The 26,254-nt window shown below is 44.4% G+C and overlaps 1 long non-coding RNA gene across 2 annotated transcripts in view; it reads left to right on the top strand.

Annotated features, from left to right (window-relative positions):
- The window catches only part of LOC115092035, a 30,994-nt gene extending 10,774 nt beyond the window's left edge, over window positions 1-20,220 (top strand). For both annotated transcript variants that reach the window (XR_003856884.1, XR_003856883.1), the window contains exons 3-4: window positions 7,927-8,139; window positions 19,951-20,220. This is a non-coding gene — a long non-coding RNA (uncharacterized LOC115092035). The remainder of the gene's footprint in view (window positions 1-7,926; window positions 8,140-19,950) is intronic.
- Window positions 20,221-26,254: the final 6,034 nt, after the last annotated feature.

Below are 26,254 nucleotides of genomic sequence, written 5' to 3'. Positions count from 1 at the left end.
CAAGGTGAACAGTCTTTCCTCATAAGGGAGCTGTTCCATCCTTTATCATTTTGGTTGCCCTTCTCTGTAACTTCTCCATCGTAACTATATCTTTTTTGAGATGCGGCGACCAGAATTGTACACAGTATTCAAGGTGTAGTCTCACCATGGAGTGATACAGAGGCATTATGACATTTTCCGTTTTATTAACCATTCCCTTCCTAATAATTCCTAACATTCTGTTTGCTTTTTTGACTGTTGCAGCACACTGAGCTGACAATTTAAAAGTATTATCCACTGTGATGTCCAGATCTTTTTCCTGGTTGGTAGCTCCTAATATGGAACCTAACATCATGTAACTACAGCAAGGGTCATTTTTCCCTATATGCAACACCTTGCACTTGTCCACATTAAATTTCATCTGCCATTTGGATGCCCAATCTTCCAGTCTTGCAAGGTCCTCCTGTAATGTATCACAATCCGCTTGTGATTTAACTATTCTGAATAATGTTGTATCATCCACAAATTTGATAACCTCACTTGTCGTATTCCTTTCCAGATCATTTATATATATATTGAAAAGCTCTGGTCCAAGTACAGACCCCTGAGGCACTCCACTGTTTACCTTTTTCCACTGAGAAAATTGACCATTTAATCCTACTCTCTGTTTCCTGTCTTTTAACCAGTTTGTAATCCTATCCTATGACTTTTTAGTTTTCTTGGAAGCCTCTCATGAGGGACTTTGTCAAATGCCTTCTGAAAATCCAAATACACTACATCTACCAGTTCACCTTTATCCACATGTTTATTAACCCCTTCAAAAAAATGAAGCAGATTTGTTAGGCAAGACTTCCCTTGGGTAAATCCATGTTGACTGTGTTCCATTAAACCATGTCTTTCTATATGCTCTACGATTTTGATCTGAGAATAGTTTCCACTATTTTTCCCGGCACGCTCACTGGTCTATAGTTACCCGGATCACCCCTACATCCCTTTTTAAATATTGGGGTTACATTGGCCATCCTCCAGTTTTCAGGTACAATGGATGATTTTAGTGATAGGTTACAAACTTTAAGTAATAGATCAGAAATTTCATTTTTTAGTTCCTTCATTTCCCAAGGATGCATACCATCCGGTCCAGGTGATTTGCTACTCTTTAGTTTGTCAATCTGGCCTACTACATCTTCCAGGTTCACAGTGATTTCCTTCAGTTCGTCTGACTCATCAGCCCTGAAAACCATCTCTGGAACTGGTATCTCCCCAACATCCTCATTAGTAAACACGGAAGCAAAGAATTCATTAGTCTTTCTGCAATGGCCTTATCTTCACTAAGAGCCCCTTTAACCCCTTGGTCATCTAATGGTCCAACCGACTCCCTTACAGGTTTCTTGCTTCGGATATATTTTTAAAAGTTTTTATTATGAGTTTTTGCCTCTGTGGCCAACTTCATTTCAAATTCTCTCTTTGCCTGTCTTATCAATGTTTTACACTTAACTTGACAATAATTACGTTTTAACCTATTTTCTTCAGATGGATCCTTTTTCCAATTTTTGAAGGATGTTTTTTTGGCTAAAATAGTCTCTTTCACCTCACCTTTTAACCATGGTGGTAATCATTTTGCCTTCCTTCCACCTTTCTTAATATGTGGAATATATATGGACTGTGCCTGTAGGATTGCATTTTTAAACAGTGTCCATGCCTGTTGAACAATTGTAACCTTTACAGCTGCACCTTTCAGTTTTTTTCTAACTATTTTTCTCATTTTATCAAACTTTCCCTTTTGAAAGTTCAGTGTTAGAGCTGTAGATTTACTTATTGTCCCCCTTCCAGTTATTAATTTAAATTTGATCATGTTATGATCACTGCTGTTGCTAGTCCTGATGATAAGGGACCTAGGGCCATCTAGTGGCAAATTGAAGGGTCAGCCACACTAATAAACATGAAATATATTAAAGCAGATGAAAATTAATTTGTGTAACGGAAAAACTAAAACAGATCCCTGATCTTGTTCACATTGTGTGGACTGGCAGAATGTGATTGTAGAATTTCTTGCCAGCAGCATGGTTGGAAGTTATTTCATACATGGAAAATTGAGCTCACTGTTTACAGATCAGGAAATCACTTCTCACAATGTTAAACTGAAAGACACATTCCAGCAGTGAGTATGGGAATGAGGGATTTTGAAATGATTGAAGGTTTATTACTTTTAAAATCAAAATCTTCTAGCTGAGGATCTGCACCATATTATCAGGCTCAAGTCCAGCCCCTTTTGAGGAGCTCTAGCAGCTTAAGTTAACAATAAAAGCAGCAAGCATTACTGTAATATAACTACCAAACCAGGAGATCTCTTCTTATTCTATTTATAATTTCTTGTGGTCTCACTCCACATAGATATTTGCATAATGTTGCTGGAAATAGAGAAGTTAGACAAGAGCCCCATGTGTACTGACTCATTCAGATTCCTGTCTCTCTCCTCCTGCACTCATTCTGCAGGCTAAGGTTGGCTGGCGGCAACAACATAAGAACATAAGAATTGCCATACTAGGTCAGACCAAGGGTCATCAAGAGCTGTATTCTGATTCCAACAATGGCCAATCCAAGTCACAAGTAACTGGCAAGAAAACAAACATTAAATAAAACTCAAGCAACTATTGCTTAATAATGAATAGCAGTTTAAGGATTTTTCCTCTAGGAACTTATCCAAACCATTTTTAAACCCAGCTACAGTAACTGCTGTAACCACATCCTCTGGCAATGAATTCCAGAGCTTAGCTATGCGCTGAGTGAAAAATAATTTTCTTCGATTTCTTTTAAATAAGCTACTTGCTAACTTCATGGAGTGCTCCCTAGTCCTTCTTTTATCTGAGAAAGTAATAACCAATTTACATTAACTTGTTCAAGTACATTCATGATTTTGTAGACCTCCTGTTGCGGTCCCAACCGCCCCTCTCCTGATCGGGCTCAGGCCCGCCTACCTCCGCTCCGGCAGCCGCGGGATTCCGCCCAGCCCAGGTCCCGGGAGGCCCTCCATCCGCGCGGTTCCCACGTGGTGGACGCCATTGCAGGCCTGATCTCCTCTGGTCTCGCGCGCAAAGAGGCTCCTCTTGAACGTCCAGCTCCCGGAAGCTCGGCTCCGCCTCCTCGGCTGACATCACGCTCTGCTCCCGATATAACCGGCGTTCAGTCGTTCACTAAACGCCTTGCAACGAAGTTCCTAGCTGACTAGTTGCTTCCTGTTTGCGTTTCCTGTTGACTCCCTGATACCTGCCTTGACTCCGGTTTGCTTCTGACTTCGCTACAGCCTGCTGCCCGCCTTGACTCCGGTTTGCTTCTGACTTCGCTACAGCCTGCTGCCTGCCTTGACTCCGGTTTGCTTCTGACTTCACTACAGCCTGCGGCCTGCCTTGACTCCGGCTTGCTTCTGACTTCGCTACAGCCTGCTGCCCGCCTTGACTCCGGTTTGCTTCTGACTTCGCTTCAGCCCGCCGCCTGTCCTGACCCGGGTTGCCATGGACTTCCTTACCACTGCCCGCCTGCTCTGGTCCCGAGTGTTTCCCTCTGGGCCAGCTTCCTATCCCGGCCTGTCTCTCTGACTCTCTGGCAAACCTCTAGCCGGCTCTGCTCCCTCTGGACCTCCTGCCTTCCCTACACACTAGCTCTCCAGGACATTCTCAGCTGAGCCCAAGTCCCAAGGGCCTGGGTCCCTACGGGCTCCTCCCGGGGGGGACCCCAGGCTCCGGGTGAAACCTTGCCAGATTGTGCCTCCGCCTCCCGGCCTGCCCTGTGGTCACCGGTAGGCCGGCCCAAGGGTCCACCATCTACCCTCACAGCAGTCTAGCCGTAACACCTCCATCATATCCCCCCCCCCCCCCCTCAGTCGTCTCTTCTCCAAACTGAACAGCCCTAACTTCCTTAGCCTTACCTCATAGGGTCAACCCTTCTTTGCACTTTTTCCAGTGCAACTATATCTTTTTTTAGATGTGTCGACCAGAATTACACACAGTATTCAAGATGCGGTCTCACCATGGAGTGATATAGAGCATTCTGACATCCATCGTTTTATTTGCCATTCCCTTCTTAACAATTCCTGACATTCTGTTTGCTTTTTTGATCGCCAGAGCACACTGTGCCGACAATTTCAATGTATTATCCACTATGATGCCTAGATCTCTTTCCTGGGTGGTAACTCCTAAGATAGAACCTAACATTGTGTAACTACAGCAAGGGTTATTTTTCCCTATATACATCACTTTGCAGTTGTCCACTTTAAATTTCATCTGTCATTTGGAAGCCCAATCTTCCAGTCTCGCAAGGTCCTTCTGCAATTTATCACAATCCACTTGAGATTTTACTATTCTGCATAATTTTGTGTCATCTGCAAATTTGATCACCTCACTCATCATACCCCTTTCCAGATCATTTCTAAATATATTAAAAAGCCCCAGTCCAAGTACAGATTCCTGAGGCACTCCACTGTTTACCTTTTTCCACTGTGAAAACAGACCATTTAATCCTACTCTCTGTTTCCTGTCTTTTAACCAGCTTGCAATACACAAAAAGACATCGCCTCCTATTCCATGACTTTTTATTTTTCTTTAGAAGCTCTCATGTGGGACTTTGTTGAACACCTTCTGAAAATCCAAATACACCACATCTACTGGTTCACCTTCGTCCACATGTTTATTCACCCCTTTGAAAAAATGTAGATTTGTGAGGCAAGACTTCCCTTGGGTAAATCCATGCTGGCTGCGTCCCATTAAACCATGTCTATCTAAATGTTTTGTGTTTTTATTCTTTATAACCATTTCCACAATTTTTTCTGGCACTGAATTCAGGCTCACCTAATTATTCTGTATATTACTTTGACGACACATGTAAAGTTATGTGAATCTGATGTACAAAGTAAGTTTCGATCTGTCTGGATGCTTTTATGTTCAAGTGTGATGCAGATCTAATGTACACCTGTGCGAGTAGAAGAAGGGAGGAAGCCTCTGATTTGCCAGTGGGACAGGAAGAAGGGTCATCCCATAGCCCAGGGGAGTGGGGTGATTTGAGGAGGGCTGGGAGGAGTGGCAGTGTCCAGGTCAGTGGTGGTGGCTGAAGAACAAGAAGCCTGACCTCACCAAAGCAAGGCTGCCATGGGAGCTCATCCCCATGGCAGCGAAGAAGCCCAACCTCGCCGAAGCAAGGCCATCATGGGAGCTCATTCCTGTGGCAGTGATGAGGAAGCCTAACCTCTCCAAAGCAAGTCCGCCACGGGAGCTCATCCCCATGGCAGCAAAGAGGAAGTCCAACCCCACTGAAGCAAGGCTGCCATGGGAGCTCATCCCCGTAGCAGTGACGAGGAAGCCTGATTATACTGAAAAAAACCTCTACAGGAGCTCATACCTGTGGCGGTGAAAAGGAAGCCCAATCTTGCCGGATCAAGGTTGCCACGGGAACCCATCCCCATGGCGGCAAAAAAGGCGGCCCTCTGGAGTAAAGCTACAGCAGAACTGGAGCCCATCCCTGCAGCAAAGGAAGAAGAGGTTTGGTGGTGAGGTCCAGTGCATGTATGTGAGAATGGGAGCCTAAGTGTAGGTGTTTGTGCCTGAGAATAGAAGCCTGAGTATTTTTTTTATATGTGAGAATGGGGGCCTGAGTGTGGGTGTTTGTGTGTGTGAGAATGGGAGCCTAGGTGTGGGTGTTTGAGTGTGTGTGAATGAGAACCTAGTTTTGCGAGTGAGAGCATGTGTGTGTGTGGTAGAATCGGTGCTTGGGTACATGAGTGAGATCTTGTGTGTGTGGTAGAATGGGTGCTTGGGTACATGAGTGAGATCTTGTGTGTGTGGTAGAATGGGAGTGAGAGCATTTGAGTGTGATTGAGAGTATGTGTGTGATTGAGAGAGAGACTGGTTGGAGGTGATGTGTTTCTGTAAGAGAGAGAGAGATACTGGTCAGGGAGGTGTGTTTCTGTGAGAGAGAGAAAGACTGGTCAGGAAGATGACTAGTGTGTGTGAGAGACAGAGACTAGTCAAGAAGATGACTGGTGTGTTGAGAGACAGACTGGTCAGGAAGGTGACTGGTGTATGTGTGAGACAGTCAGGGAGGTGACGTGTGTGTGTGAGAGAGACAGTCCGTCAGGGAGGTAACTGTGTATGAGAGACAGACTGGTCAGGGAGGAGACTGGTATGTGTGAGGAAGAGAGACTAGTCAGGGAGGTTACTGGTATGTGTGAGACAGAGACTGGTTGTGGGGTCTGTTTAGTGTGTGTGTATGTATATGTATGTGTGTGTGTGTGTGACTCATTGTGGTACCTAAGGAAGAGGACTGTGAGACAGAGCTTCAGCAGCCACTGCTGCTTCTGGTGGGTGGTTTTGACCTGCAAGGGAAAAGAGTTGGAGAGTTGCTGGAGAGGGTAAATAAAGGTAGCTTTTTAAATGTATTTTCTTGATTGACTGCTATTTTAATTATTGGGTATTATGTGATGTGTCTGCTGTTTTGAAATATTTTATTGGTATTTTTATGAGTTTTTAATTGTTCGATGTTATTCTATTCACCAGCTGTTTTGTAACATTTCTTAGTATAGCTTTACAATTATTTCTATGTGGGGATCTATAGCAGCTTGGCTTATTCTGGTTTCCTAATAGGAAGGGTATTAGTGTTTAGGGCCTGGTTAAATATTTGTACTGTTGCCTTTTCATAGATAGGGTTGTTACTGTTTGAGTGTGTCCCATAATACAGGTATAACTTTGTGCAGGTTAGTTTGTGTGTATTATTGCAGATCCTGGGACTATGTTAGGTGCTATAATTCTCTTTCTGTTTCTCCAGGTTTGCACTGCATACAGAGTGGCTTTTTTGGTTTTCCATTCCAGTTTCTGTCTCCATATTTATAATTTGTGGTCTTTCTGTACTTGGTGAAGGTCAGTTTTTGGTGTGTGACCAAGGTGAGGTATTTTGCTAGCATGTAGGCATTTGTATCAATCTTCTTTGTTGAGTTTTCTCAATAGGACATGCATGGGTGGTAAATTACTGTCTTTTCATAAGGAAGGCTATTGTGCCTGGTAGTAAAGGGAGATTGTTTTGCTTTTACTGAGATGTCATCAGAACCAAAATATCTTTTTTGTATGGTGAGTTGTACAGGTAAAGCCCTAGTTCTGCTCTGTTCCCATTGTTGAGGGTCAAAGGGGTTCCTGTGGATGCAGAATGCATGTTTACATTTAGCCCTCTGACAATCTCATGTTCAGTGTGTCATACATGTGAGAACCATCTGGCAGGTATGATCTGGCCGAAAAAGGGTTGAGAACCACTGCTTTAGAGAATTGATAGCAGGCTAGGGGGTGGGAATCCCTGTGAATTAGCAGTGCACCACTGGTGGCCAGTCGCAAAGCCAAGTGCTTTTGTAAATTAGCCATTGGGCCGGTAATATCACTCTTCAATTTATATAGCCCCACTTCCACCGCTTTTGTGATTTGGCCTGTCTTAGATCTGTGAATAATGAGGATCAATTTTTGGAGGAACAGGGTGGCATCCCTTATGCCCACGCCAGAGGGTGGCACGCCTGAAGATGCATGAGCCAAAAGCTCGCTGACTTGTAAGGCGGCAAAAAACATTAAGGCAAAGTGCAGCGAAAAATGCATGTTTCAAAGTTGTCAAAGCAAACTTGCTCAAGGGCCTGTATTAATTGTCTTAGGCAGTTATAAGGGCACCTTAGGATCCCTGGACTTGCCCTTTTTATAGCGAAGGTTGTAGTGGGGATTTGATAACCCAAGAGCCCTAGAAAAAAAGGCTATTCCAGCTAGCTGAGTTGCAATAGTAGATCTTGCCATACCATCTGCCTTGCGTTGCAGTATGTTTTGCATCAATACATTCGTGGAGACAGTCCACAATAACTCCCTTCCTGCCCCTACTAGGAATTCCCATAAATCTGACAGTGCTGACAAATAATTCTCTCTCATCTGTTTGCAGATGAGTTCACAATCATCTTCCAAATATCAGGGGCCAAAACACCAGATTTCTGCAGGAACTGGAGTGCCAACTGAGTCTGCTTCCATCACCAGATGTCTGAAAGTGACCCACTGAAAGCAGGAGAGAGAATGAGCTATGCTGTTGTCCCTGCGTGGGATGTGTGCTGCGCGAAATGAGATATTACACTGCAAACAACATAACACCAGCTTCCTCGTGAGTGCATTGCCCCTCCCCCCAAGTCTTAGCAGATAACTTGTTTATTGTATGGCATATAGTCAGAACACAATACTTGAATTAGAAAAGTGTTTTCCCCAAATTAGCAATGCTACAAAGATTGGAAAAAATTCCAGGAAAGTTAAGTCTCTGGTAATCCTATTATTATGCCAATCCTAAGGTCATGCCCTCCTGAAGTAGATGCCAAAACCTTGGCCCCCAGAAGCATTCATAAATAACTGCAGGTTGTCATTGCCCCTTAGGGGCATCCTGCCAAAAGGTCATCCCATTAAATTCTTATAGAAACCATTTCCAAATTCTTAGATGCTGCTTTATGGCATTGCTAATGTATATGTGGTGATGGGTTTTTTGTAACCCTGATAGTGGCCAGCACAAGCCTGTTAGGGAAGGTCCTGCCCATAGGAATAACACGGTATGCAAAACCAAGGAGACCTTGGTTCTTTCTGCCCACCACACATGTCCTAAAGAGCGTCCCTCATCTTTGATAACTTCTCCTCAGGCAACCTTGATCTCTGGGCCTGCATGTCTAGCTCTTGCTTAGAAAGATGATGGATGTATAAGGACCTTCTTTTTTTAATGAGCCACCTTTTGGAAACAGGCCCTGATGAAAAGGAAGTCGTTTTCCTAGTGCACTAAATCCATGGATCCTGCCCTCTGCTCGACCACCCAGTGCACTTATTAAAATAGTAATGTTTCTTGAATTTGAGCCCTAACAATTGGAAGGAGTCAGGGTGGACTGGTAGTAGGCAAAAGGCCTATTTGATATCTTTCACTGAATGAGTCTGCTCTCCAACCCTTCTGATGGACTGGATGGCTTGATCAAGGGAGGTGTATGACATCGCACAGAGATGAGGGTCAATCATGTCATTCACTGATCTACCCACTGGGAAAGATAGATTGTGAATGAGCCTGAATACCCTTGTTCTTTTTTTGGGATGATCCTTAACAGAAATATGACCATGGCAGGGAAAGGAGGGAACTGAAAAGGACCATTTAGCCTACCCAGATTGATCTCCTGTGCAATCTTCTTGTCAGCTATGAGTTCATAGGCTGCCAGAGACCTAGCATTGTGCACTTGGAAAGGGGGCACACAGGGGCTGCTTTGCAGCATGAGATGATGTAACCTTGATTGAAATTAAGGCTGATCTCCCGAGCTTTAGCTTTGGCTGGATACCTGTTCAGCCATGGTTGCATGGCTTCCTTGTTGATTGATGTTGGGGCTAGGGTCCTCAGAGCTCCACAGTAGATGGGGGGCCTGCTGCCACCATTGGCTTGGGGCTCAGCATTGCGAGGCAGAATGTCTTGCACTGGGTTTGAACAAGCATGTTGAAACTTGCAGTGCTTCCATTTGCAGTGGCCAGCGTTAAACTGCTTGCACGTGTCCCACTTCCCTGCACTAACCAGGGGGTTTTGATCCCTTGAAGCACTGTTGGCATACTAGGGCTTGTCTTAGGCCACCCTACCTATGAGTTGTCATTTCATCCAACCAGAGATAAAGAACTCAATGACCCCATCATGCCCATCCCTGCCTTCGATATGGTGTCTAAGTAATATATTAAATATGGTGCTTGTTCAGACTCCCTCTCCACTATAATGCTCATAAATATTGGGAAAACAGAGACCCAATTTTGAATTGTTTTAAGGACTTTAGGTTTTTTGTCCTTTGAATTACCTGTGGGGTCCTTATCTTTAGGGTCGGGGTTGCCACTATCCCAATCCTTGATAAGCAAGGAGAAGATGTCAGTATACTCCCATCTCCATACTTTCATTTGATCTTATGTGGGACGCCATATGCTAGCGAAGTGACCCCAAATAGGATGCTTTCTTGGGATGGCATCCTTGGCTAGTGGTTCAGGCCTGGCACTTTGGCAAGGTTTTGCGTTCGCCTGACTTTGTCCTGCCCAGTCAATGTTACCTCAAACTACTCTGGCTTATACACTTTTACTGGCTGTTTACTGTCAATTCGCTTTCTTTTGAATGCATTTAGAGCATAGAGATGCTAAGGCCAACTCCTCACCACTTGTACCATGGAGCGATACAGAGTCATTATGATATTCTCTGTTTTATTCTCCATTCCTTTCTTAAAAATCCCTAGTATTCTATGTGCTTTCTTGGCTGCTGCTGTACATATGACAGAAGATTTCAACATATTGATATGTGGGCACACATGTGCACTTACTCTTTGGCCCGTGTCTAGGGATGGGGCTATTTTATAACATACGCATATCTATGCATGCAAGTTATAAAATAGTCTGGCCATTTGTCAATTGTGCTGAATTTTGTGAGTGTGTGCCTGTGTATGCAAATCATACTTCTACCGCATAAGTAGAGGTATTTTAAAAGGGGCCCTTAATGATGGCATTGCCAATTTTCCCAGTTCACCCAATTATGAAGAAAAGCTAAAGAGGTTAGACTCTTCAGCTTGGAGAAGAGACAGATGAGAGGAGATATGAAGGAGGTCTATAAAATAATGAGTGGAATGGAATGAGTAAACATCAATCAGTTGTTTACTCTTTCAACAATACAAAGACCAGGGGACACACAATGAAGTTACTGGATAATATTTAAAATGTATAAGAGAAATTATTTTTTTACTCAACGCATAATTAAGCTCTGGAATTCATTGCCAGAGGATGTGGTGAAAGCTATTAGTATAGCTGCATTTAAAAAAGATTTGGACAAGTTTCTGGAGGAAAAGTCCATTAACAAATATTAAGGTAGCATTGAAGAAATCTACTGCTTAATATTAGGATAAACAGCTTGGAATCCCTTGGGATCCTGCCAGGTACTTGTGACCTGGCTTGGTCACTGTTGGATACAGGATACTGGGCTTGATGGACCCTTGGTCTGACCAAGAATGGCAAGCCTTATGTCCTTATGAGCATGGAGACCCAATGGGGACCTTATTATCCCACTCCATATACAGAAGAGTTGCCAAGAGACATATCTGTGAAATCAGAGATAATAGGGGGGAGATCAGGCACCACCTTTTAGAGATATGACATCTTTTGGGATTACTTTAAAGAGCTTAACAACTCAAAGGCAAATAACTGTCTAGAGAAGGTAGCTGCCTATTTAGAGAAATTCAGTTGCCAAGGTTAACTGAGTGTTACGAGATAGATTAGCTGCCTCTATTGCCTTGGAAGAAGTGGCTAAGGCCACAATAAGGCTCCCCTAAAGGAAAGTGCCTGGCGCCAGATGGGTACTCTTCAGATTTTATATAAGATTTGCTCCTGAATTGGGTCCTGGGTTGCTGAGAGTATTTACTCACTTGCAGCAATTCCATGAGATGGAAAGCTCATTGCTTGATGCTGATATGTGCTGATTCATAGAAAAGGCAAAGATAAATTAGATCCAAGTTCATATCACCCTATCACATTATTGAACACTGATGTTAAAATTTTGGTGAAGATGCTTCAAATGTGTTTGGTATCTACTCTGAAGAACTTGATTAACCTCAATCAAACTGGCTTTGTTAAGGGGTGACTCTCAATGGCTACTTGCTGGTTATTTAATGTCATGGCCTTAGCCAAAAGAGACAAAGTGCCTAGGTTACTGGTAGCATCATACACTGAGAAAGCCTTTGACAGCTAGAGTGACCATTTATGTTTTCGATTTTGAGAATATTTGGAATTCCAGAATGCTCTGCTGGCTGAGTCAAGGCTCTTTATTATAACCCTACAGATAGGATATTCACTAATGCACATAAGGTCCCAGCATTTTTCTGTATTATGTGGTATGTGACAGGGTTGTCTGTTGTCGCCATTACTATTTCATTAAGCACTAGAGGTTCTAGCACAAAAGATCACAGAGTGTCCTACCATGATGGGGTGTAGGGCAGGGTCCTGCAACCACGTTACATAGAAGCATAGAAACATGGAAATGATGGCAGAAAAAGACCAAATGATCCACCCAGTCTGCCCAGCAAGCTTATACCAATATCTTCTGCAGTGTGCTTATCAGTTTCCCAGACCATAAAAGTCAGGGCCCTCAGATGCCGTTTGAATCCAATTTCCCTTAACTGTTACCGTGGAAGCAGAGAGCAATGTTGGAGTTGCATCAAAAGTATCAGGCTTAGGGGTGGATTTTAAAAGCGTTACATGCGTATATTACCCGTGTAACCCCAAAAACCCGCTCCTGCACGCGCCGAGCCTATTTTGCATAAGCCCGGTGACGCGCGCAAGCCCCGGGATGCGCGCTGACCCCAGATTTTATAACATGCGCGCGACTGCACGTGCAAGTTATAAAATCTGGCATGGATTTGTGCACGCCGGGTTGCGCACACAAATCTACACACGCGCGTAAGTACGAATATCTGGCCCTTAGTGTTTAAGGGTAGTAAGAGCCGCCTCAGTAAGTTAAGTAGCCAGCAATTCTTCCAGCCACTATGGTGGTCCTGGCCAGCACCACCACAGGGGCCATTCACCAATCAAGAAGGAGGGCAGGCTCAGTGAGCAGCAAGATTGAACAATGAAAATGGAAAAAGGACATGGGAAAGAGGTAACGAAAGAGGAATAGCGGAAGCACATAATAGTGCTACATTATCAGCTGGAGAAGGAGCAAATGGCACAGGGGCCCAGAGTGACAAATGAGGGCCGCAAAACATTCAAAACACTGAAGAAAGACCAAACACCAGCCAAGCAGACCAACCACAGCATATGGGAGACAGCAATGCTGGTGAGGGTGGGGATAAGGTCGGGGGGAACGCACAGAGGACGGCCTCCGCAAATGCGGAAAACAACACAGTGTCAGGGGAAAGGAAGCGCAAGGTGAAGCGCAGGCACAGGACATGTTCCAGCTCTGACAGTCCCACCCGCATTCACAACATTATCAGAATTATGGGAGGGTGTACCCAAACAAATGCAAAAAAAAATCTGTAAAAAAAATAGATTGATATATTTAGCATTCTGAACGGGCGTCGCAGATCGGAAGACAGAAAAAAAGCAAAGGACGGTCCAGCATCAATGGAAAAGGAGATGAGAATTCCTAAGAACATCGTGAATTGGATAAAGGCTTTCCTACACATGACAAGTGTCATGGGACATCGAGACCAGTCGCAATATGGACCCATGTTGAGCTATGCAGTCAACATCCTACAAGCTTACCAAGAGCACGAAGGCTGGGCCTGGCTCAATTATGACAAAAAATTCCGGGACAAAATGGAAAAGAACCGGTTCATGGAATGGGGAACACAAGATGTAAGCCTATGGATACAGCAGATGACGTGTAAAACAACGGAGCAAGGATTACACTCACGAAACACAAGAAGGTCATTGCCCAATAGGCTTTCAGCAAGGCAAGCACAGTCACGGGTTAACACATGCCTGCGATATAACAAAACAGCATGAAATTTCCAAAACTGCAAATTTAAGCATGTGTGTTCAGCATGCACAGCTCCACCCCCATTGACAAGATACCCTAAAGACCGGCTACAGGAAGTAAGGATAAAGCAATCTGACACTTGGCAGTTTGAAAAAGCACATTCACCTATCAACTTGGAAAAAATGAGACCTTGGCTGGAATTATATCCAAACTGACAGAAAGCACTGAAGATAATGCAAGGATTTTGCAAAGGATTCATAATCCCAGTTCAGGGCCAGATAAAGAGTGCAAAGAATGGCAATGCACCATCAGCAACGTGGCATGCGGGCATTATGTAAGAGAAGTTGGAGACTGAATTGGCACTCGGCCGAATGGCTGGCCCATTCCAAAAACAACTATTTGTAATACGATGGGTTAAATAAAATACTCTCTGAACAAACATTATGCTGTCTTGTCACATTTTAAGCTGGGGACTTGTTTTTTAAGCAAAAAGCTGTTTATCAGTAGGGCTTACACAAGTGGTTGTGGGGGAGAGTAGCTTGTCTGTGCCTGGGACCTGATTCAACAGGAGGAGGAATGCCTGGCCAGCAGCCCTACAGAAAGGTTCCCAGACCCAGGTGCTGGCTCATCTACATACACACACTTGTTTACAAAGCCCTATAAAAGTTCAGGGTCCTCCGGTGGGAACTTGGAGCCTCACCTGTGCACTGACGAGTGTCGCAGGATCTTTCCCGTTGAAGCTGTGTGCTCCTGTTTTTCGGTTGCACCGGGGTTCCACGACCTGATGTGTGGCAGGATGCTGATTAGCTGTGTGCTCCTGTTTTTCGGTCGCACTGGGGGTTCCCTGACCTGATGCTGTTTTTCGGTCGCACTGGGGTTCCCTGACCTAATGAGTGGCAGGATGCTGATTTGGTATGTATTATAGTCACGGGAAATGAAGTATGTGTGCGGTAAATAAAGCTATATTTTCATTACTGTATATCTCGTATCTTGTATCATAGTGTGTGTGTGTGTGTGTTTAGTACGGTGCACGTCTGCCTACCTCCCATTCAGGCATCTGTTACACCATTTCCGAACATGTGCCTGTCACCATTGGCAGTCATTCCTAAAAAGGAGAGGAAAATACCGACTCATTCAGAATTTATCATACCCTCCGGGAGAGTCAGTGATGATCGATTGCCACAAGAGGAATGCATGGTGCAATACGCATCCTTTGATTCGGCGGTAGCGCTACCAGAAATGTGGAGCGGGGGTATTATTGGCAAAGACGGATATAGAATCGGCTTTCAGGCTTCTTCCGGTATAATCCTGAGAGTTTCCGTTGCTGGGATTTGAAGTCAAGAATACATTTTTTCTTCGGACAATGGGATGTTCAGTCTCATTGCGCTTACTTTGACACGTTCAGCTCATTCCTGCATTGGGTAACAGCAAAAAAAAGACAGCTTCGGACACATTATCCACTACTTGGATGACTTTCTATTTGTGGGACCAAGGGATTCAACACATGCTACAACTTGCTAACAGAATTCCAGAAGATGGCCAAGGAATTCGGAGTACCATTGGCACATGAAAAAACCGAAGGTCCAGCAACAATAATATCATTCCTGGGCATCGAGTTGGATTCCAACAGGATGTTAGCCAGACTCGCAGAAGAGAAATTTGAGAAATGCCGCAAGATACTACAACAAGCGGCATCAGCAAAGAAAATAACTCTGCAGGTTGCTCAATCTGTTTGGGAATATTGAACTTTGCAAGCAGGGTTATTCCCATGGGAAGGGCATTCATGCCAAGACTAGCAGCATCAACAGTTGGCATATAACAACCTCACCATTTACTAAGAGTCTCAAAGGAAATATGTGCAGATTTCAAGATATGGAGAGCATTCCTTGACAACTTCAATGGTGTATCTGTTATACAAGGGGCACTACTTTCCAGCAAGGACCTGAACATTCACACAGACGCATCAGAAGGCTGGGATTTTGGGACGATTTGCCAAGGTGCATGGTATGCTGAACCATGGCCAACGGAATGGATTTCTAAAGGGCTCATGAAGAACATAATCTTTTTGGAGCTCTTCCCTATCTGGGCGACGCTAGTATTATGGAACGAGAGGCTCAGGAATAAACATGTAATTTTTTGGTGTGACAACCAAGCGGTGGTACAGGTATTGAACTTGCAATCGGCCAAATGCCCGAAAGTAGTCAATCTCCTCAGGGAGATAGTGTTAGCGGCATTGCGAAACAACGTAACACTGCGAGCTAGGCATGTGCTGGGGATATGTAATGGCGCAGCAGATGCTTTATCCTATGCTAAATGGCACTTGTTTCGTAAGCAGGTACCAGCAGTGGATGAAGCAAGGACATCAATGTTGGCACACCTATGGAAAATTGGTCGTAACCACCATTGAGTTGGTACGAAGATCGGTCGCACCATCTACATGGAAGTCATACTGCCGGGGCTACGATTACGTGACTAACTTCCTGAAGGAAAACGGATGGCAGCAAGGCTCAGTCAGCAACGAATTGATCATCAAATACGTCACCACGTCTAAAGAGAATGGTGTATCAAGGAACGCTGTAATGAAACACTTGGCAGGACTGTCATTCTTTTTTAAGGCATGGGGGTGGGGTGACCCCACTAAATCCTTCATCCTGAAGAAGATGATGACAGGATGGGCAAGAAAAATCGGTCCTACCAGCGACATCAGACATCCCATTACACACGACATGTTAAGGTCTCTCTGGACAATCCTATCATCAATCTGTTCATCGGAGTTTGAAACGGAGCTATTTCATCTGGCCTTCTCACTCACATTCTTTGGAGCATTGCGAGTGCCCTAGCTTGGGGGGAACATGAGGCAAGGGTCCTCCCTACCTAGTGTCTTGGCAGTTACCCGAGCTGGTTGGGCATATTGCAAGTGGTCCCGGTGGCATCACAGGACGGCATGGTAGCCGATCAGCGCTGGGGGAGGCACAAAAGATGAGGGTGCGGAAGGCGCCGAGGGTCGAAGCCCCCTTGCTCGAGGACAAGGCGGAGGGCCCATGGAGTAATGATACCTTGCTTGGTCCCTACGGTGTGAAGTGGTAGAAATATCTTACCAGCACAGGTACCCAGGGAAGTTTTGCCATGATATGTTAAAATAAAAGCTGTGGCCTTATTCTACCAATGACAGTTTCTGTGTTTGTTCATTTTATAAAAGTGAATGAGTAATGGTGATTTAAGGTACATATAAGATGTACGGAGATAGAGTCGATGGCCAAGCGGGTGAGAGTGGCGGCTGCTAGAGTTAATAGGTGGGCCTGAACATTATAAACAGAGTCCACCCTTAACCGTGGCGACGAACTCCCCCCCCCCCCCCCCCCATGACAGATGGCGATGGGGCAAGGGAGGATTGGGGGGTAGGGGAGGTAGCACGCAGAGACAGGGAGCATCGGCACGCACAGTTAGGTCATGGGCGCTCCTCCTCCCCCCGAGCAGCGCCAAAAGGTGAGGTGGCATAGCCCTGCCCCGGGTTATGACGCAGAGAGGGAGCAACGGAGGTGAGTGGGGATGACGTCGCAGGCCTTTAAAAGGCTGCGACAGGCGAGAGGCGATCCCTTTTGGATCGCGCCAAGGGAAACCCACCCTGCAATTTAAAGCAAAAATTAAAAACGAATGACCTTAAAGATTACATGCTTAAGGAGCAGTTATGATGTCAAAATAACAATATTAATATGCATATCTTATTGTAACAGGTTTACGCAGACAGCAGATAATAGAATGATGATAGTTAATTACTCTTTATAAACGTTATGTAATATTTGGGGTGATTGTCGCAGCTTAGGGTGAGGGGCGGTTACCCAGGCTGGTTGGGCATATTGCAAGTGGTGCCGGTGGCATCACAGGACGGAGTGGTAGATGATCAGTGCTAGGGGAGGCACAAAAGGTGGGGGCGCGGAGGGCCCATGGAGTAATGATGCCTTGCTTGGTCCCTACGGTGGGTAGTGGTGGAAACATCTTACCGGCTCGGGTACCCAGGGACGTTTTGCCATGATATGTTAAAATAAAAGCTGTGGCCTTATTCTACCAACGACAGTTTCTGTATTTGTTCATTTTATAAAAGTGAATGAGTAATGGTGATTTAAGGTACATATAAGATGTTCAGAGATAGAGTTGACTGCCAAGCGGGTGAGAGTGGTGGCTGCTAGTGTAAAAATTTAGGCCATCCTTAACATATAGCCTTTTACTGCTCCATACACAACCCCAGCCTCTGATGTATCCAAAACCACTTTCTGTGCATTAGGTTTTAAGCCAGGAACTGAAATTATCTATATGGCATAGCTTCTCATTTCCCTTTCCATGAACAGGTAATACTTCTGAAATAGTTTTTGCAGTGTGTCTATCATCTTTCCAAGATTTTGGAAATCTTTCTGTACTTCATGGATGCCATTTCTATTGAGGTCAATGGTCCCCAGATGGATGATATCAACGTTCCTATTTTCTTCTTCAATGACTTGGACTATCTGGTTTGCATTTCTACTAGCTGAGGATCCTGGAAGGCATTTAACTGTTGTGTCACCATCAAAATGTGCTCCCAGATTGGTTTCTCTGATGATTGAATGTGCACCCAGAAGCTTCCTTTTATGACATTTGATTCTGTTGAAGGGCTTCTGGGTGCATTGGGTGACTTCTCTTTTAGAAATCACTTCAAAATCTATTGTTGAGGTTTCTTCATTTTCCAATGCAGAAAAAGCATCATGTAGGGGTAACAGTAGGAAGAGTGGGTGTTCTTCTTCACAACCCTTATGCTACCAGAGCCCACTGTTACCCAATTGTTCCTGGGTTTTTGAATCCTGGATGTCTGACATCTCTGTATACATGGGGGTTAAGAACATAAGAAAAGTGCCATAACTGGGTAAGACCAAGGGTTCATCAAGACCAGCATCCTGTTTCCAACAGTAGCCAATACAGGCTACAAGTACCTTGCAAGTACCCAAACACTAAGTAGATCCCATACTACTGATGCCAGTAATAGCAGTGGCTATTCCCTAAGACAACTTGATTAATAGCAGTTAATGGACTTCTCCTCCAAGAACTTATATAAACCTTTTTTGAAACCCAGCTACACTAAGGGGCAGATTTTAAAAGCCGGGGGTGTGGCAGGGTGGGATGGGGGCGTGGCGGGAGGCATGGCCGAGGACTCAGGCACAGTGGCTGTGCCGGGGGATCTCATGCTAGCATTCGGCCAGCACGCACAAGTTACGCCTGCCAGAGGCAGGCGTAACTTGTGAAAGAAAGGTACAGGGGGAGTTTCGGGTTGGGGGACAGGACAGGTAGGGGAAGGGAGGGGAAGGTGGGGGGGGGGGGGGGAAGGAAAGTTCATTCCGAGGCCACTCTGATTTCGGAGCGGCCTCGAAGGGAATGGGGAAAGCCAGGTGGTGTCCCCGAGGGCTCAGAGTGCACAAGGTGCACTAGTGTGCACCACCTTGCACTCTATGACCCCTGATTTTATAACATGCACCCAGGATTCTGCTGATCCCAGCTGTTAGGCCCCAGGCCTAGCAGTGAACAGCCAGAGACCAGGTGTGCAGCAACACTTTTCCATACCCCCTTGCTTATAGACACAGACACAGTTCAACGAGGAGGAGGAGCAGCAGCAGCAGCAGCCTCCTCAGCACAGCCAAATCCTGGAAACACTTGGCTCAGCAAGCCCACTGAACATGAGCTTGAAACTTTAAAGCTTCATGGAGGAACCCAGCCTGCAGTGGCAAACAGTTGAGCCAGTGCAACCTCACTCTAGCACACCACATGGCCAGCCTGATGCAGCAGGCACTGAGCCAGAGCAGCCCATCAGCCCCTTCATGCCACTTCTCTAGCCCTAAACCTCTGCTTCAGCCATGATGAGCAGAGCACCAGCACTGACAAGAGGCCTTAATGCACGAGCAGCTGGACCAGCTGGAAAGGAGCCACCTATGGACAGAGCTAGTGCACTTGAGGAGGGCTGTGAATGTGCAGACCCAAGCCCTGCATGACCAGATGGAAGCCCACACACAAGCTCTCACCACATACCTCTATAAATAACTTTACCAGCATCTTGACCCAGATTCTGCAATGAATACAGGATCCTCCACCTGTACCTTCCCCCAACATCCAATACTCCACATCATGTAGCAGTGCCTGGCCTAAGAGATGACCCGGGAGTAGGCCTTACCAAAGATATGCCACCCCCAAGTGGAAAGCCATAGCATGGCAAAGGGCCATGAAGGTTCAGAACTGCTGCCTTGTAATACCTAAGAAAAAGACTTGTCAAACAAGTCTGTCCAGACCTCTGGATAAAGTTCCTGGCTGGCTAGATGGAAAAAGCCTGCTGGGCCTGTCCTAATTCTAGAGTTCCTGTATAGGCTAGACGATGGGGATAGTCTACTGTCTGCTAGTGTTGTCCTGATGTCTACTTCTAATGCCCTCTTCAATGCTCTTCCCATTCTCCAGCCTCCTTGATGATGTCTCCAGTCATGGTCAAGCTGCTGTCTCTTCTCATCTTGTCTCATTTCCTGCTCCTGGTGTCTCATTTCATCTCATCTCATCCTGCTGCTGCCTCCATGCTGCAGTGTCTTCGCCTGGGGCTCCTGCCTCTATGCTGCACTCTCCAGTCTAGGTCCTGCTGCCTGATACTTAACCTCTGCTGCTTTGGCCCTTAGGCTGTCCCCTTGAGTGCACTCTTTCAACATGGACTGTCTGGAGCCTTCACTTGAACTCTGCTGCCTTGGCCCTTACGTTCTCCACTTAAGTGCACTCTTTCAACATGGACTGTCTGGGGGCTTTTGGTTAACATCACATAGTTGTGCTGCTATCGGCTCTAACATTAGAGCTGTGCTGTAGTTATTGTGGTGCAACTTCCACTGTCTATGTTCTTTGCTGTAATCATGATTGTGCAAAAGGACAAGATGCTAATACTGTATATGTAATATTGCCAATTGTAACAATGTATGTAGAGGTCTACACTCAATGTGCTGTTCTTTTCAGTTACGTTATGTGCAACTACTTATCTTGCCCTTGCAAAATGTGTTTAAGAAAGATGTTGAGTTGTGTTCAATCTGTTGACATTTATTGTGTAATAAAGTGGCTACAGGTTTGAAAGAACACTTTCTGCTTGTCTATTTTCTATTGTGTGCTTTTTCTATTAAGAGTTCACTAGGTCAAAGGTGTGAGATCCACATGATCTTGCATGCTAGAGTGTCATTGGCCATTCCATGTATGCACTTTTTTAGCTGGTAAGACCATATGGCTGACAGCATACAACCAAAAGTTGACTGTATGCTCCCAAGGAAGACAGCAAGAGCTAAACAGGAAGCTCCTTACTAAGGACATAAGAACATAAGAAGATGCCATACTGGGTCAGGCCAAGGATCCATCAAGCCCAGCATCCTGTTTCCAACATGGGCCAATCCAGGCCATAAGAACCTGGCAAGTACCCAAAAACTAAGTCTATTCCATGCTAGTAATAGCAGTGGCTATTTTCTAAGTCAACTTAATTAATAGCAGGTAATGGACTTCTCCTCCAAGAACTTATCCAATCCTTTTTTAAACACAGCTATATTAACTGCACTAACCACATCCTCTGGCAACAAACTGTGCGTTGAGTACAAAAGAACCTTCTCTGATTAGTTTTAAATGTGCCACATGCTAACTTCGTGGAGTGCCCCCTAGTCTTTCTATTATCCGAAAGAGTAAATAACTGATTCACACCTACCCATTCTAGACCTCTCATGATTTTAAACACCTCTATCATATCGCCCCTCAGCCGTCTCTTCTCCAAGCTGAAAAGTCCTAACCTCTTTAGTCTTTCCTCATAGAGGAGCTGTTCCATTCCCCTTATCATTTTGGTAGCCCTTCTCTGTACCTTCTCCATCGCAATTATATCTTTTTGGAGATGCGGCGACCAGAATTGTACACAGTATTCAAGGTGCGGTCTCACCATGGAGCGATACAGAGGCATTATGACATTTTCCGTTTTATTCACCATTCCCTTTCTAATAATTCCCAACATTCTGTTTTCTTTTTTGACTGCCACAGCACACTGAACTGACGATTTCAATGTGTTATCCACTATGACGCCTAGATCTCTTTCTTGGGTTGTAGCACCTACTATGGAACCTAACATTGTGTAACTATAGCATGGGTTATTTTTCCCTATATGCATCACCTTGCACTTATCCACATTAAATTTCATCTGCCATTTTGATGCCCAGTTTTGCAGTCTCACATAGTGAGGGCAAAGGCTATTGGCTGCTTTTATTTTGTCAGCCACCTCCTTTGAGAACCAGATTGGTTTCTTATTTATCTTACTTTTGTTTATTTTTCTAACATATAGATTTGTTGCCTTTGTAATTGCTCCTTTAAGTTTGGCCCATTGTTGTTCCATCTCTCTCATTTTCTCCCAGTCTTCTAGTTCTATCTCCAGGTACCTCCCCATTTCAACAAAGTCCATATTTTTGAAATTCAAAACTCAGGTCTTCGTGTAACCTCTCCGATTCCTATTTGTGATATCAAATCATACCATTTGATAATTACTGGTGCTAAGGTGGGCACCCACCAGGACATTAGAGATATTATCCTATTAGTAAAAATTTGTAATCTATCATTAAAATCATCCATTGTACCTGAAGACTGGAGGGTAGCTAATGTAACCCCAATATTTAAAAAGGGCTCCAGGGAACAAAGTCAGCATGGCTTTACCCAAGGCAAGTCTTGCCTCACAAACTTTCTTCACTTTTTTGAAGGAGTTAATAAACATGTAGATAAAGGTGAATCGGTAGATGTAATGTATTTGGATTTTCAGAAGGCGTTTGACAAAGTTCCTCATGAGAGGCTTCTAGGAAAAGTAAAAAGTCATGGGATAGGTTGCGATGTCCTTTTGTGGATTACAAACTGGCTAAAAGATAAGAAACAGAGAGTGGGATTAAATGGACAATTTTCTCAGTGGAAGGGAGTGGGCAGTGGAGTGCCTCAGGGATCTGTTTTGGGACCCGTACTTTTCAATATATTTATAAATGATCTGGAAAGGAAGAAGACGAGTGAGGTAATCAAATTTGCAGATGATAAAATTATTCAGAGTAGTTAAATCACAAGCAGATTGTGATAAATTGCAGGAAGATCTTGTGAGACTGGAAAATTGGCCATCCAAATGGCAGATAAAATTTAATGTGGATAAGTGCAAGGTGATGCATATGGGGAAAATAACCCATGCTATAGCTACACAATGCCAGGTTCCATATTAGGAAAGTTATCTAAGCATCATAGTGCATAACACATTGAAATCATCGGTTCAGTGTGCTGCGGCAGTCAAAAAAGCAAACAGAATGCTGGGAATTATTAGAAAGGGAATGGTGAATAAAACAGAAAATGTCATAATGCTCCATGGTGAGACTGCACCTTGAATACTGTGTGCAATTCTGGTTGCCACATCTGTTTATTCGCTGCCTTACTGACTATTAAATACACAAACACACCAAATAATATACCCCAATAGTTTACTTCGCCCCAATACTTAAAAAAAAAATTTCCCAAGCAAACCTTACTGATTCTTTCAGCCACCAGCAAGGTGATCCTCTTCTCTCAGTGCTCCCACTGGTTGTTGTTCTTGTTCTTGTCTGCGGCGAGCCTCCTGAAGTATCCAGTATTCCCCAACAAATAAACTTGCCACAAACGTTATGGGTTTAGGAAAACAGGCCAGGTAAGACCAGGTGTTTTTATTGGCCGTGGTAGGTTTGTCTGATAGTATGCCTCTTTTTATCATGCGATAATGGCTGAGATCATGGCCCCAGGTGTGCAATAAAAACTTTTTTCCCTTGACCACAAATAAAAAAGATGCAGTTATTTCTGATATTAAATCCTGCATCAGTGTGTATTAAGCTATCTTGGAATGTGGTATGCCACCTTAATTTGCATAACTCCTCCAACATGCATATTAAATTTAAAATTTGCATGCTAGCTTGTGTTGCACTTTTTATCATGCACACAACGCACGTTACACCCTATTCAATGTGCTTTCAGGCCCTAATGCACTTTTATGAATGATCCTGTTAGTAACTTTTAAACAGGCACGCAGATGCAGATGTGTGTGTGTTTGTCAGCCCGCACCCAGGGATGCGGCCATTTTATAACTGTTACAGGGTGTCCCTATTATCCCTGGATGCCTGGCCTACCTTAAATCCCCTAGTAAGAGAATGCTCTATGGGCGGGACCCTGCTGGCCAGGAGGAGCTCAGAGAGCATGACCAGTGAGAGGGGAAATAAGAGTGTAAGCCCAGCTGGGATAGAGAGGCCCCATTTCTTCAGGAGCAGGAGCTCCTGAACTGCTCTGAGAAGTTGTGTGTAAAGAAAACTTCAAAGTAGGCAGCAAGTGTGAAGCTGAGTTTGCTGTTTTGAATTAATAAAGAGAAATTGTATAAGAAAAGGCTGAAGGCTGCAGGCTAACTGCTCCAGCCTAGAGGATTTTGCTCTGTCAGTCCTCACATATGGTGTCATGCATGGGATTTTTTTTCTCTAAACCTGGTAAAGAGAAAAGTCCAAAACCTCCAGAAGGAAGGGTAAAAGTTTGTGTGTGCAAAGCCTACCAGAAGTTTGAAGGCAAGCACTGCTGTATTGTGCACCAGAGTACAGAGAAGAGAAAAGATTGTTTGGAAGGAAGAAAGTTTGTTTGTTGTGGTGCCTACCAGAAGCAGCTGAAGGCAAAAGGGTGTGACTTGCAAAGCACACTGAAGCCAAGAAATGCTGCTAGGACTGCAGAGCACAGAGAAAATAAAATGAGAAGAGTAAAACTGCCTTTAAAGCACTCTTAAAAAATGCTTGCTCGCTCATTCACTCTCTCTCCCCCCCCACCCCGGGAACTCGCGGCAGCAGCAGCCTCCTCCCAACGCTAACCTCTTCATTTTCAGCCCTCGCGGAGGCGGAGTCCCATCGGCCGCGGTTGAACCTCTTCATTTTCCTCCGAGCCGCGCTGCAGTCTTCTTTTCTTCGGGCCGATGCCGAGCGCACTAGCGTGGCCTCTTCTTGCCGCGCACGCACCCAATACTCTCCACTTCCTCTTCCGGGCTGCGGGGGGGGGGGGCCGGGCCTCTGTGTGTGTGTGTGTGTGTGAGAGAGATCGCATGTATGTGAATGATTTAGGCCTGTATATGTGAAAGAGAGTATGTCTGTGATTGAGAGCCTGCCTGTGAGAGAGAGAGAGCATGAATGTAAGTTTACCATTGGGAACCTGTATGTGTAAGTTTGTGATTGAAAACCTGTTTGTGTGAAAGAGTATGTGTGTATGATTGAGATCCTTTGTGTGTGAGATAAATTATGTGTATGTATGATTAAGAGCCTGTGTGTAAAGTAAGAGAGAGATCATGTGTGTCTGTGTGTGATTGAGAGCTGGTTTAGGTGATGGAGCATGTGAGTATGTGATTGAGAGCCTGTGTTTTAAATGAGAGAGAGAGAGCATGTGTGTCTGTGTGTGATTGAGAGCTGATTTAGGTGAGGGAGCATGTGAGTATGTGATTGAAAGCCTGTGTGTAAATGAGAGAAAGAGAGGACATGTTCGTAAGCACGCGAACGAGAGTCCGTGTGCGAGAGAAAAAGACAGCATGTATTTATGTGATTGAAAGTCTGTGTGTGTGTGTAAGCGTGAAAAGATAGACAGCATGTGTGTAAATGTATAATTAAGAGCCTATATAAGAGAGAGAGAAAAAACGCGTATATGTGAGTACTGAGAGCATGTGTGTATAGGTGTGTCATTGAGAGCCAGTGTGAGAGAGAGCGCTGGTATGTGACTGAGAGAGGAGAAAGTGCCTCCTGCTAATTCAAACAATCTCAGGACACCTGGATATCAAACATTCCCAGGTATGCAGAGCAAATAAATGTTTGTATCCTTATTATTTTTCATTACTGGGTCTTTGTGTCTGCTATTTTGAAATATTTTGTTGGTATCTGGAAATGTTTTATATGAGTTTTTAATTATTTATTTTATTTTATTTATTTAGAAACTTTTATATACCGGTATTAGTGGGGACATCATACCGGTTCACATATTAACAAAAGATTTAGAAGTACATTTCAACAGGGGAGGCGAACTGGGCAGGGGGTTAACCTAGAGCAGTAGGGAAAATAGATTAAACAACAAGAAATCAACTATTGGATATTCCACTCATCAGCTGTTTCGAAATATGTTCTTTTTGTTAGTACAGTTTTACTGCTGATGATTTTATATTTTTTGATTTGTTTTATAAGGATGGGTGATGTTTCTTTTTTCCTTTGTTACACTGCATACAGAGACTCTGGCTTGTTGCAGTTTCCAATTCAGTTTTTTCTGCATGCTTCTTGTTATGCGTTTTGGTCTCTTTATTCTATGTTAGGTGAGGGACAGCACGTGATTCAGGTGAGGTTTTCTGCTGGCGTGTAGTTTCTGTGTAGGACTCTATAGCAGCCTGACTTGGTCCGTTTTCCTAATAGGAGATGTATTGGTGTCTTAAGGCCTGGTGTAATATTTTCAGAGACTTATTGTACTTTAAAAGTGTGATCTTACATAAAATGCACACATTTACTTGTATTTAGTTTTAAACATATTGTATGGCTCTCATGGAATTACATTTTAAAATATGTGGCGTTTATGGCTCTCTCAGCCAAAAAGGTTCCTGACCCCTGCCCTAGGCAATGGAACAATCTTCCATCGGAACTGCGCATAGAACCATGCCTGCGAACATTCAAGAAGAATTTGAAGACCTGGCTCTTCACCGAAGCCTTCACTTAAACTC

This window comes from Rhinatrema bivittatum, chromosome 1, assembly GCF_901001135.1.
Source record: "Rhinatrema bivittatum chromosome 1, aRhiBiv1.1, whole genome shotgun sequence".
Taxonomy (NCBI): domain Eukaryota; kingdom Metazoa; phylum Chordata; class Amphibia; order Gymnophiona; family Rhinatrematidae; genus Rhinatrema; species Rhinatrema bivittatum.
Note: the sequence above shows the minus strand (reverse complement) of the source record. Positions and strands in the feature narration are given on the sequence as shown.